Raw genomic sequence first — 13581 nt, forward strand, 5'->3', positions numbered from 1 at the left:
TTCTATGTCTTCTTTGTAGCCTAGAGGCAAAAACTGCTCACAGTACTCCAGATGAGGCATCACCAGAATGTTACAAAGCATAACCTCCTTGAACTTTACTCTATACATCATGTTGTTAGCCTTAACATTCCCTGGTTGTTGATAGTGTCGAATCGACTATGACTCCTAAATCCTTCTCACAAGGTGTACTCTCAATATTCAAATCTCCCATTGTGTATTCAAATCTCACAATTTTCCTTCCTATATGTAATACGTTCTATTTAGTCAGATTAAATTTCATCTGCCACAAGTCTGCCCAAGCCAAGTTCAAGTCTCTCTGTAATGATTCAACAGATTCAAGATTATCTGCTAATCCACCTAGTTTGGTAACATCTGAAAACTTAACCATCCTGCTATTTTTATTCCTACTCAAATCATTTACATTTATTAAAAACAGCAGTTGCCCTAGCACTGACCCCAGAGGGAGACCACTCTTAACATCTCAGATTTCAGATAACGTTTCTCACACCATAAACCTCTACTTCCTGTGTCTGAGCCAATTCTGCACTCATGCGCACACAACACCCTGAATTTCCATACTGTTTAGTGTGATGCCCAACCTCTCATGTGGCACCTTATCAAACGCGTTCAGAAAGTCAAGATAAATAATACCTCCCTCGTCTATGCCCTTGCTGACTGTTCAGTAAAACTCATGTTCTTGATCAATATATTCCTTAATAATTCCTTCCATTAATTTACCTGTGATGCATGTTAAGCTTACTGGTCTATAGTTGTTCATCCAAACTTATGTGCATTTTATGTTTTATTATCATTTTTCTTTGTTATTATTGTTCATGTCTTTATGTTATTTTTATTAGTTTCCTTTGTGATTATGTATTGGTGTCTGTTTAAATGCATGTTCCATGTTCGTTGAGGGTGGAAACCCAAGAGGTGAGGCCACCTGTCTGTCTCCACTTAGCAACTGCCCCCAGCTCTATAATGGCTGTGGAGACTGGCACTTCAATGGGAATCATTGCTATTTTAAAGTTATTGTGAATTGTGAGTATACTGTTTAACTGTTTAATAACTGTATACTGGTTGGATTTCTAGATTTTTGATAATTTTGCTCTGTCTTAGGATTCTGATTACTAGATCATATTTTTTTAGGATTTGTTCTCTGTGGATTGCCTTTTTAGCAACTCCTTTAATACTTGTGTTTCTCTGTGGAGCTTTTATGACATTGTTTGATATTATTCAAATAAATCTTTTTTTTATAAAAATTATTTTCTTAGGCTATTTGTGCATAAGCCATGTTTATGGTTAACCTCCTCTTATGGATCTTTTTGAGATATTTAAACAAATTTTAAAGTTATCTTGGGCCTACATCTCTTTTAGGCCTACAACGCCTTAGGCAGGCCACTGACTAGGGATTGGCCCAACAGGGTGAGATTTATTCCAGGCTGACAATGAAGGCCTGGCCTGGCCAGTGAAGCCCTTGTGAAAAATTACAGAAACCTCACAACTTTTTGTACTAATTAAGACTCCAAATCATGATACTAATATTAATGTCAGAAAAGCTTGAATGGAAACAAAAATGTTCACTGTTTTTTATTATGTGGTCAATGTTTTTTGACTATGAATGGCTCTGCTATCACAATGGTAATAATCATTTGTTTGGGCCCCAGTATTGTAATGAATTTTTTGGGACCTCAGATTAAACAGTTTATGAACCCAGCCATATAGCTTTATTCTATAAAATTAGGCAGTGTTTTATTAACAATTATTATAATTATATTATTGTGTTTTAATAAAAACCTATCAGAATCATATTGCCACATGTACGTATATTTTCAATCAAACAAAAATAAGGTAAACAGTTAGATATAGTTAGATTTATGCTTAACTGCTCTAGCACTCCCCTTCTCAAACCACCACCTTATCGTGGTGGAGGGGTTTGCGTGTTCCAATGATCCTAGGAGCTCTGTTGTCCAGGGATTTATGCCCCTGGTAGGACCACCCAAGGCAAACTGGTCCTAGGTGAGGGATGAGACAAAGAGCGGTTTAACAAAACATCCTATGAAGAACAAAAAATTTGGAAGGCGTTTTCCCTCACTGGAGCCAGGCCTGGAGGTGGGGCTCGATGGCGAATAGACAACGTGGATCCCCCTTCCCATGGGCTCACCACCTATGGGAGGGGCCAAGGAGGATGGGTGCAGTGTGAGTTGGGTGGTGGTCGAAGGCGGGGACCTTGGCGGTCCTTTCCTCAGCTACAGAAGCTGGCTCTTGGGACGTGGAATTTCACCTCTCTGAAGGGGAAGAAGCCTGAGCTAGTGCGCGAGGTCAAGAGGTTCCGGCTAGATATAGTTGGGTTCACCTTGACGCACAGCTTGGACTCTGGAACCAATCTCCTTGAGAGGGGCTGGACTCTCTACCACTCTGGAGTTGTCCCCAGTGAGAGGCACCGAGCGGGTGTGGGCATACTTATTGCCCCCCGACTTGGAGCCTCTTCATTAGGGTTTACCCCGGTGGACGAGAGGGTAACCTCTCTCCGCCTTCAGGTGGGGGGATGTGTCCTAACTGTTGTTTGTGGGTATGTGCCGAACAGCAGTTTGGAGTACCCACCCTTTTTGGAGTCCCTAGAGGAGGTGCTAGAGGGCATACCTTCTGGGGATTCCGTCGTACTGCTGGGAGACTTCAATGCTCACGTGGGCAATGACAATGAGACCTGGAAGGGCGTGATTGGGAGGAATGGCCCCCCCGATCTGAACCCGAGCTGTGTTTTGTTATTGGACTTCTATGCTCATCATGGACTGTCCATAACGAACACCATGTTCAAGCATAAGGGTGTTCATATGTGCACTTGGCACCAGGACACCCTAGGCCTCGGTTCGATGATCGACTTTGTGGTCGCGTCGTCAGACTTGCGGCCACATGTCTTGGACACTCGGGTGAAGAGAGGGGCGGAATTGTCAACTGATCACCACCTGGTGGTGAGTTGGTTTCAATGGTGGGGGAGGATGCCGGTCAGGCCTGGTAGGTCCAAACGTGTTCTGAGGGTCTGCTGGGAACGTCTGGCAGAGTCCCCTGTCAGAAGTAGCTTCAACTCCCACATCAGGCAGAACTTCGACCATGTCCCGAGGGAGGTGGGGGACATTGAGTCCGAATGGGCCCTGTTCCGTGCCTCTATTGTTGAGGCGGCTGACCAGAACTGTGGCCGTAAGGTGGTCGGTGCCTGTCGTGGCGACAATCCCCGAAACCGTTGGTGGACACCGGGGGTGAGGGATGCCGTCAAGCTGAAGAAGGAGTCGTACAGAACCCTTTTGTCCTGTGGGACTCTGGAGGCAGCTAATAGGTACCGGCAGGCCAAGCGGAATGCAGCTTCGGTGGTTGCTGAGGCAAAAACGCAGGCATGGGAGGAGTTTGGGGAGACAAGGGAGAACGACTTTCGGACGGCTTCGAGGAGATTCTGGTCCACCATACGGCGTCTCAGGAGGGGGAAGCAGTGCAGTGTCAACACTGTATATGGTGGGGATGGTGCGCTGCTGACTTCGACTCAGGACGTTGTGAGTCGGTGAGGGGAGTACTTCGAAGACCTCCTCAATCCCACTAACATGCCTTCCAATGAGGAAGCAGAGCCTGGGGACTCGGAGGTGGGCTCCTCCATCTCTGGGACTGAGGTTCCTGAGGTGGTCAAAAAACTCCTTGGTGGCAGGGCCCCGGGGGTAGATGAGATACGCTCGGAGTTCCTCAAGGTTCTAGATGTTGTAGGGCTGTCTTGGATGACACGCCTCTGCAACATTGCCTGGACATCAGGGACAGTGCCTCTGGATTGGCAGACCAGGGAGGTGGTCCCCCTCTTTAAGAAGGGGGACCGGAGGGTGTGTTCCAACTACAGAGGGATCACACTCCTCAGCCTCCCTGGAAAAGTCTATTCGGGGGTCCTGGAGAGGAGGGTCCATCAGATAGTCGAAGCTTGGATTCAGGAGGAACAGTGTGGTTTTTGTCCTGGTCGCGGAACAGTGGACCAGCTCTACACCCTTAGCAGGGTCCTGGAGGGTGCATGAGAGTTTGCCCAACCAGTCTACATGTGTTTTGTGGACTTGGAAAAGGCGTTCGACTGTGTCCCTCGGGGAATCCTCTGGGGGGTGCTCCGGGAGTATAGGGTATCAGAACCCCTGATAAGGGCTGTTCGGTCCCTGTACAACCGGTGTCAGAGCTTGGTCCACATTGCCGGCAGTAAGTCGAACCTGTTTCCAGTGAGAGTTGGACTCCATCAGGGCTGCCCTTTGTCAAAGATTCTGTTCATAACTTGAGGGGGTCCGATTTGGTGGATTCAGGACTGGGTCACTGCTTTTTGAAGATGATGTTGTCCTGTTTGCTTCATAAGGCCATGATCTTCAGCTCTCTCTGGATCAGTTTGCAGCTGAGTGTGAAGCGGCTGGGATGGGAATCAGCACATTCAAATCCGAGACCATGGTCCTCAGGCGGAAAAGGGTGGAGTGCCCTCTCAGGGTTGGGGGCGAGATCCTGCCCCAAGTGGAGGAGTTCAAATATCTTGTTCACGAGTGAGGAAAGAATGGAGCGTGAGATCGACAGGCGGATCGGTGCAGCAACCGCAGTGATGCGGGCTCTGCATCGGTTTGTCGTGGTGAAAAAGGAGCTGAGCTATACGACAAAGCTCTCAATTTACCAGTCGATCTATGTTCCTACCTTCACCTATGGTCATGAGCTATGGGTAGTGACTGAAAGAATGAGATCGAGAATACAAGCGGCTGAAATGAGTTTCCTCTGCAGGGTGTCTGGGCTTTCCCTTAAAGATAAGGTGAGAAGCTCAGTCATCCGGGAGGGGCTCAGAGTAGAGCCGCTGCTCCTCCGCATCGAGAGGAGTCAGATGAGGTGGCTTGGGCATCTGATTAGGATACCTCCCAGACGCCTTCCTGGTGAGGTGTTCCGGGAACGTCTAACTGGGAGGAGGCCCCGGGGAAGACCCAGGACATGCTGGAGGAACTATGTCTCCCGGCTGGTCTGGGAACACCTCGGGATTCCCCCGGAAGAGCTAGAAGTGGCCAGGGAGAGGGAAGTCTGGGCATCTCTGCTCAAGATGCTGCCCCCACGACCTGATCTCGGATAAGCGAAAGAGGATGGATGGATGGATGGATGGATGCACTAGCACTGAAGTGTACACGTTCATATATAACATACTACCTGTCCCCCTTGGTTTCACTCGCGTAGTAGTGAAACAGGACAAGCTTTAAAAATCAATACACAAACAGGTATCACTAGCTAAGCAGAGGCAAGGTATGCTCCAAAACATGGCCAAAGGTTGACCGATTCAAACGGAGGCTGGCGTGTGAGTGAGGAGGGCCCCGCCCGGCTCCCCACTCATGCTTCCCCCTCTCCCCTCGGCCCGCAGCCTCTGTCTCGGATTAGCGCGAATATATCGCTCCTGCATGAAAACTATGATTCTTAGCAAATTGAGAGAAGTAGGAAAATCAACCGGAATGTTCAAGCAAATTATAGAAAAAAAAAACAGATCTAAATCCGTTAAGTAGCTCTTTCGTGAAAAGCAGACAGACATACAGACAGACAGGCGGACGTTGGATTTTATATATATAGAGATAGTTTCAGATGTTCACATGGTAAACAGGAGAATTACATTTTATAAGCACAATACTACTGATTTTCTTTTTCCTTTTTACTACAGAAATAGTGGGGAATGATAGTTACGCAGTTCCCACATGACTTCTCATCACAGTTTCATCTTACCTATTGCGCTTGGGAAGCTCTACAAGGACAACACCTTTTGGCAGCCAATCAAGGTGGAACATCTTTTTGTCTTTCATTCACGTGATTTTGTCAGGGCTAAATGCACTATGGCTGAATCACTGATGATGTCATACTATATAATTGACAGTCACAGGCACAGAATGCAACTGTTTATGACATAATACGATTAATACGATAAATTAAACTACAACCAAAAATCACTGGAAAAGTAATGTAGTGTGATGGGCACTTACGTGTGACTTGCTCTGACACACAAAGTTACATTTGGCACTAATGTTTGCAGTGGTGAAGTCCTCATTCTACTAGAGTTAATCATGCAATATAGGCAGTCCCATCTAAATAATGGACTCCAAAATGTGCCTTCTCTGCATACTCTAGATGGTACTCACTGATGCCATTAAGGTCTGACTCATCTCACCACTGAACTACATTTTATTTCACTAACAGCATGTGTCTCTATTTGTGAAGGGAAGGGTTCACTTAAATTTCATTGTACTTCTTTACCGTTAGATTAAAAATTATGGAATAAGAAGTTATGTACCTTGATTCCAGTCTTCTTCTTCTTGTTCTTCTTCTTTTTCATTATTATTATTATTATTATTATTATTATTATTATTATTATTATTATTATTATTAATAAAGTATAGTGACTTTTAAGATAAAAATACACCACAACTGTTCATAGATATTTTTTATAATTTTAATGCAAGCTGTTTAAGTGAATTGCTCAGTCTTATCCAGTGAGGCATAACCAGGAACTGAACCAACACATTTATGGTGCCATGCCTTACCCACTAAATCATACTGTCAGCCTATATGACAATATTTACAAAGGATATTCTCCAAAGAAATTCTATTGATAGAGATCAAAATTTGTACTGTCCATGATTATAAAAATTATGTGGTTCTTATTTATACCTTACTAGTCATTTAGCCCATTACAATAACGGGCGCTAGAACAGTAGTGCATAAACATTAGTAGGAACAGTCTATATTAAATGGCAAGGGACTTTAACCTCATTCTTTTTGTTGGTCGTATTTTTCTTTCTTTCAGCCTTTCTTTTGTTGATGTTTACTTGCTGAGCTGACCGTTCTTCGTAGGATGCCACTGTGTATTGTGTGTCTTTAATTTTCTGTGACAGTAATACTGTCTTATACGGCTCTGTTCAATAAGGGCGCGTAGATAATTTAGTTCAAATGGCTCTGGAATATGTGAAGAGCAACAGGTGCAGATCTTTATTTACACGTGCCTTTATTCGCTGCGCCCAATTGAGGTCGTCCTTTTGAGGCTCACCTTTTTGTGCGCGCCCTTATTGAAGGATGCCTGTGCGCGCCCTTATTGAAGGATATCGTCTTGTAGGTCCGCTGGCTTGTATGTCCGTAATATATGTCCGTACGTCCGTAATATACCTTTAATTTTCTCTGGCGGTAATACAGGTGTGCGCGTCGGTAATATGCCTTTAATCTCCTCTGACAGTAATACTGGCTGTATGTGGCTGTAATATGCGTCACTGTATTGTGTACCTTTAATTTCCTGTTGCAGTAATACTGGTTTGTATTTCCGTAAAATGCCTCTAACTTTCTCTGACAGTAATATTGCGCATAGCACCATACCCCGCGCATGCGCACTTCACCAGAAGACACCCACACACGGACACCTGGACGCACATAAGGATTTTATATATATAGATTGTTTCTGTTCTACTTAGTTAACCATTACATTTTTCAACTGTTGGTAGCACTGCCACCTCACACTTTCATTGTCCTTGAGTCAGTAAATGCAGTAAGGATTCTTCCTTCAATATCTGTTGTTTCCATAGCATTTAAACACAATCTTGTCGGCACAGTGGCACAGTAGTTAGTGTTGCTGCCTCACAGTTTCAGGTACAGAATCTTAGCCTGACTTCCATTGAGACTGGTTTCCTACCTTAAACCTAGGATTCCAAGAGAATTAATGGATGGAGAGTATCTCACATATCTTATGTTAATATCATTTACAAGTGCTTGACTGCACAATTGCCTATGCAACAAACATTGTTCCCAACAATTGTTTTTTCTTCTTACTTCTCTTTGTGATTGTCCCATCATTTTTTTCCAAGTTAAATTAGCTCTTACAACAGCCTCTGTCAACTTTCTGCACTGTGTATAGCACCCATGCTTTAGTTCAGCAGGGTTTTACAACCATTTGCACCTCATGGAATGTCTACAACAACAACAACATTTATTTATATAGCACATTTTCATACAAAAAGTAGCTCAAAGTGCTTTACATAATGAAGAAAAGAAAAATAACAGACAAAATACAAAATTAAAATAAGACAACATTAGTTAACATAGAAAAGGAGTAAGGTCCGATGGCCAGGGTGGACAGAAAAAAAACAAAAAAACTCCAGAAGGCTGGAGAAAAAAAATAAAATCTGTAGGGGTTCCAGGCCACGAGACCGCCCAGTCCCCTCTGGGCATTCTACCTAACATAAATGAAATAGTCCTCTTTGTAGTTAGGGTTCTCACGGAGTCACTTGATTTCTAGAGAAATATAGATATTACTAGCTGTGCTGTCCATCTAAGGCAGGTTGAAATCTAAGTAATCAACTTAGATCTCATGTTTATTTTTCTTGCTCAGGTATAAAAATACTCATTCAATCCCTTTTCCTTCCCTTCTTCAGATATAGCTGTGCGATTTCGCCACTTCCTCTCGGCATTGCTCGTCGAAGTGATTTTTTTGTATTTTGATGTATTTTGTATTTTGCTAGGAAAATGCCATGGTGGTCACTGCAGCATTGCTGTTGTTTAGTGGCACGGCTTTGGGTTCCCGTCATGTGCGTTTATTTATTGTTATTCTTACTCATCCATTCCCCCCCTGCAAAGTTATCAGTCATTAGCATTACAGCTATAAACACTGTCCATGTGGCCGAAGGAGGTTCAGAAAAGTCACTACCACACTGCTGTAGTCAGCGTATAATGTCAGACAACATAACAAGTCAATGAGTGCAGTTTTCTTACTTTTATACCCTTATTCCGTATTTTCATTTTTGATTTTTTTTTTGCTCTTTTTCTACATGTTTTGCCTATTTTTACATTTTTCTTCCTAACCCTAGTAATCAGATGGATACACAGATACACAGACACACACACAAAGACAGACACTTATCCTTTTATTAAGGTGGATGTATTAATGTCCTAATGACTAACAAACTGGTTTCTTTTACCACTTAGCAAACCTTTAGTAAACATTGGAATTTATAGATGGTGACTGACACCATTTCCACTGGTGGGACAGAACATGATGGATTTTGATGAAGTTCACCTGCAAAAGTGGCAAAACACCCACAGTCTAAAGCAGAGGATACAAAATGATTATTTTGTTTTGATTGGATTGTTGTAGGCTAGCAAAGAGCACTGGTCATGAGATTGTATCAAAGCAGGTGGTAATAAAATACTGAGTCATGGCTTGTGTGTTTGTGAAAGAATCATGGCTGCAAACCTATTACATTCTTATTTTATTGTTAGGCAAGATGGGTAACATCACTTACTCAGGGTAGAATTTGAACATGTCCTCGTGAGGTTTATAACCCCACTCTGGCATCATCACTTTTCAGATTCAAATATGTATACATACTATAGCTCTGTTTTTGACAAAAGAACCTCATGCAGCTGCCCTGGGAGTAGGAGTGTGGCTTTGCTTAAAAGAGAATGTAAACTAAAGCATTTGTTAGTGGGGGTGGGGGTTAAGAAATATTAATGAACCATTTAAAATATCACAGGTTTGCCTTGTTTAAATGCTGTGGAGAACTTGCAGTAAAAACAGGGACCTACACAAATAAACAGTAAATGAATGTGGGCCAATCCTACATGTAACCGTTTGCAGTTGTGTTACACCTTATGGCTAGTCTGATAAAAATCTTACTGATTTATTTTTATGACCATAAGCAAGATCCTTGCACACTAGAGCTTGTGCCATATGAAAAGCAATATTTTTGTTTTCCTGTACAAGTGATGGGCATACAAAAAGGATGGTATGACAAAGGAAAAAAGATATTTAATATAAAAATAAACATTGAGATTAACCTAATTGTGATAGCTACTGTGAATTGTGGCAGTGCTTTTGGGTTGCCTGGTAGCAGAATTAACACAGATTTTGAATAAACCTTGTCACAGCCTTCTACTCTTGGCCCACACTGAACTGTGCAACGTTATAATTAATACAGATTCTACTACGCCGCTCATTAAGGAGCCAGATGGAATGAGGTGTAAGGGGGAGGAGGAATTTAAACAACTGAATGCATGTGGGTACGTAGGTGTGTCCGTGAAAGTGGCAGCACTAAGCATTTAAACTGCGTGCTCTCTAGTGTGCCATTAGTCTGCATGAATTAATAAAAATGAAAAATGCCGCTAGCCTGAGTGATGGAGCATAGAATATACTGCACCTCAGAGACTGGGGCTCCTTTACTGATCCTACCCCTCAGGTGGTTACACTAGATGGCATGAAACAAGCACAGCTAAAACTTCAAACCTCAATGGGCTCTAGGACTTGGAAAGAGAGCTACATATATAGTATTGTGGAACAACAGATTGGTTGGGAAATAAATGTTTTCCCCCAGGGCTTCAAACATTCAGGCAAGGATGCATTTGTCTGCCGGTTTACTCAAGGCTCATGGTGTCTTTAGAGAGCTGAGGCAGCTGTTGCCCCTTGCTTACAGTACCAGCTGACTAATTTGATATAAATCTATGGTTAGACGTTGTCACTTGAGACAAGAGTGCGATATCTACAATGACCGTTTAAGCCACAAGATGGAAGCAATGTGGTTTTGCGACTATTTGGCCACTGTCAATACCACAATGTACTTACTGGCTGACCCTGAGAAATCCACTTAAGCTACTAGTGCTCCAACAGTAGACAAGCTGAGCAGATAAGACACAAATACAAGTATGAGGGTTTTGGTCTCAATTGAAATATGTGCAGCCATTACATGCTTCTGATGGTGAACAGAGGCCACACAATTTTTGTTTTTGCATAATGGTCTTTTATGTATCAGGCACTCCATATAGCCATTATATATTTATTTAATGTATTTTACTTGTAAAATTGGAATCTGCCTTAATTCTTGGTTATTTTATGTGGAAGAATGTAGTAACTAGAAATAGTCAAATCTAAGCAGGACCATAGGAAATGGCCTGGCCAAAACAGATTTGATCTAGCCTGTCTAGTTTGAAAGATATTGAGGGTACATCTAGAATGGACTGACAAGGATTTTTATGCAGAATTCAGATACTTTTTATTATTTCTAAGGGAAACACATGGAGTCCTCTTTGTTAAAGGTATCAGATTGGGATTTTAGTTGAATGGAAATGGTTACGCAAAAGAAAAAATAAATAAATGAATACATAAAAATGGCACACTAAAGTAGTAGTGGTCACTAGCTAGATGTTCTTGAAATGCCACAAAGGTATTTCTCATGAAATATGAAGCACTTTGGAGATGTTACACAACTTATTTAGCCATTCAGAGCTGCTTTATGACATACTGAGATAATTTAAATTAGACTCCTGAGCTTCTTGTATGTTGGAATTTTCTTATGTTTGAAGCAATACACTACCTTGTGCTCTCTCTTATGCTAAAATCAAATTTGCCTTTGTTTGAAGAAAAGCAAAATAGAAACATGAGGTAGACAAATATCTTTTTCTCCCAGACTCACAACCTTTACAGTCCTTAACCTGTATATATAACTGGAATACTAAGTATAGTTTGTAACTTGTAGGTACTGTAGCAGAAATACTAAGGATGCATTGTTCGTGATCCAAAGAACACAGACACCTCTTCATATAATGACTACAGGCTAGTGGCAGTTACGTCTCACACCATGAAGACATTTGAGAGAGACTGTTCCTGAACTATACGAGTCCTCTTATAGTATGCCACCCAGACCCACTGCAGTTTGCCTATCGAACAAAGATTGGAGTGGACTATGCAATGATCTATCTGCTGTACAAATCTTATTACTTGGACAAAGCTGGCAGCACTGTGAGGATAGATGTTTTTTGATTTCTCCAGCACCTTCAAAACCTACCAGCCATACCTGTTAAGGGGTAAACTCAAAGATATGCAGGTGGACGAGCCCATGGCATTCTGGATTATGTACTATCTGTCAGGAAGACCACAGTTTGTGAGACTCAAGGACTGTGTTTCTGATATGGATGTGAGCAACACTGGAGTGCCAGAACGAACAGTCTTGTCTACTTTTCTCTTCACTCTGTACACCTCAGAATATAAATATAGCACCAGGTCAGGCCACTGGCAGAAATTTCCAGATGATTATGAATTTATGGGGTATATTGACAAGGTGGATGAGAAAGAGTATAGGAGTCAGGTGGAGAAGTCTTTTCTTGGTGCAAAGAGAATTGTCTGCATCTTAACATCAGCAAAACCAAGAAAGTGGTTATTGACTTTTGCTGCATGCTAGAGCCTACAGTGGTGTGAAAAACTATTTGCCCCCTTCCTGATTTCTTATTCTTTTGCATGTTTGTCACACAAAATGTTTCTGATCATCAAACACATTTAACCATTAGTCAAATATAACACAAGTAAACACAAAATGCAGTTTGTAAATGGTGGTTTTTATTATTTAGGGAGAAAAAAAAATCCAAACCTACATGACCCTGTGTGAAAAAGTAATTGCCCCCTGAACCTAATAACTGGTTGGGCCACCCTTAGCAGCAATAACTGCAATCAAGCGTTTGCGATAACTTGCAATGAGTCTATTACAGCGCTCTGGAGGAATTTTGGCCCACTCATCTTTGCAAAATTGTTGTAATTCAGCTTTATTTGAGGGTTTTCTAGCATGAACCGCCTTTTTAAGGTCATGCCATAGCATCTCAATTGGATTCAGGTCAGGACTTTGACTAGGCCACTCCAAAGTCTTCATTTTGTTTTTCTTCAGCCATTCAGAGGTGGATTTGCTGGTGTGTTTTGGGTCATTGTCCTGTTGCAGCACCCAAGATCGCTTCAGCTTGAGTTGACGAACAGATGGCCGGACATTCTCCTTCAGGATTTTTTGGTAGACAGTAGAATTCATGGTTCCATCTATCACAGCAAGCCTTCCAGGTCCTGAAGCAGCAAAACAACCCCAGACCATCACACTACCACCACCATATTTTACTGTTGGTATGATGTTCTTTTTCTGAAATGCTGTGTTCCTTTTACGCCAGATGTAACGGGACATTTGCCTTCCAAAAAGTTCAACTTTTGTCTCATCAGTCCACAAGGTATTTTCCCAAAAGTCTTGGCAATCATTGAGATGTTTCTTAGCAAAATTGAGACGAGCCCTAATGTTCTTTTTGCTTAACAGTGGTTTGCGTCTTGGACATCTGCCATGCAGGCCGTTTTTGCCCAGTCTCTTTCTTATGGTGGAGTCGTGAACACTGACCTTAATTGAGGCAAGTGAGGCCTGCAGTTCTTTAGACGTTGTCCTGGGGTCTTTTGTGACCTCTCGGATGAGTCGTCTCTGCGCTCTTGGGGTAATTTTGGTCGGCTGGCCACTCCTGGGAAGGTTCACCACTGTTCCATGTTTTTGCCATTTGTGGATAATGGCTCTCACTGTGGTTCGCTGGAGTCCCAAAGCTTTAGAAATGGCTTTATAACCTTTACCAGACTGATAGCTCTCAATTACTTCTGTTCTCATTTGTTCCTGAATTTCTTTGGATCTTGGCATGATGTCTAGCTTTTGAGGTGCTTTTGGTCTACTTCTCTGTGTCAGGCAGCTCCTATTTAAGTGATTTCTTGATTGAAACAGGTGTGGCAGTAATCAGGCCTGGGGG

General features: G+C 42.5%; 1 protein-coding gene across 1 annotated transcript in view; it reads right to left on the minus strand.

The window, feature by feature from the left end:
• Nucleotides 1-13581, minus strand: part of LOC114648899 (neuronal tyrosine-phosphorylated phosphoinositide-3-kinase adapter 1) — a 239590-nt gene that overhangs the window by 144612 nt on the left and 81397 nt on the right. The window lies entirely within an intron of this gene.

This window comes from Erpetoichthys calabaricus, chromosome 3 (assembly GCF_900747795.2).
Source record: "Erpetoichthys calabaricus chromosome 3, fErpCal1.3, whole genome shotgun sequence".
In the NCBI taxonomy this organism is placed as follows: domain Eukaryota; kingdom Metazoa; phylum Chordata; class Cladistia; order Polypteriformes; family Polypteridae; genus Erpetoichthys; species Erpetoichthys calabaricus.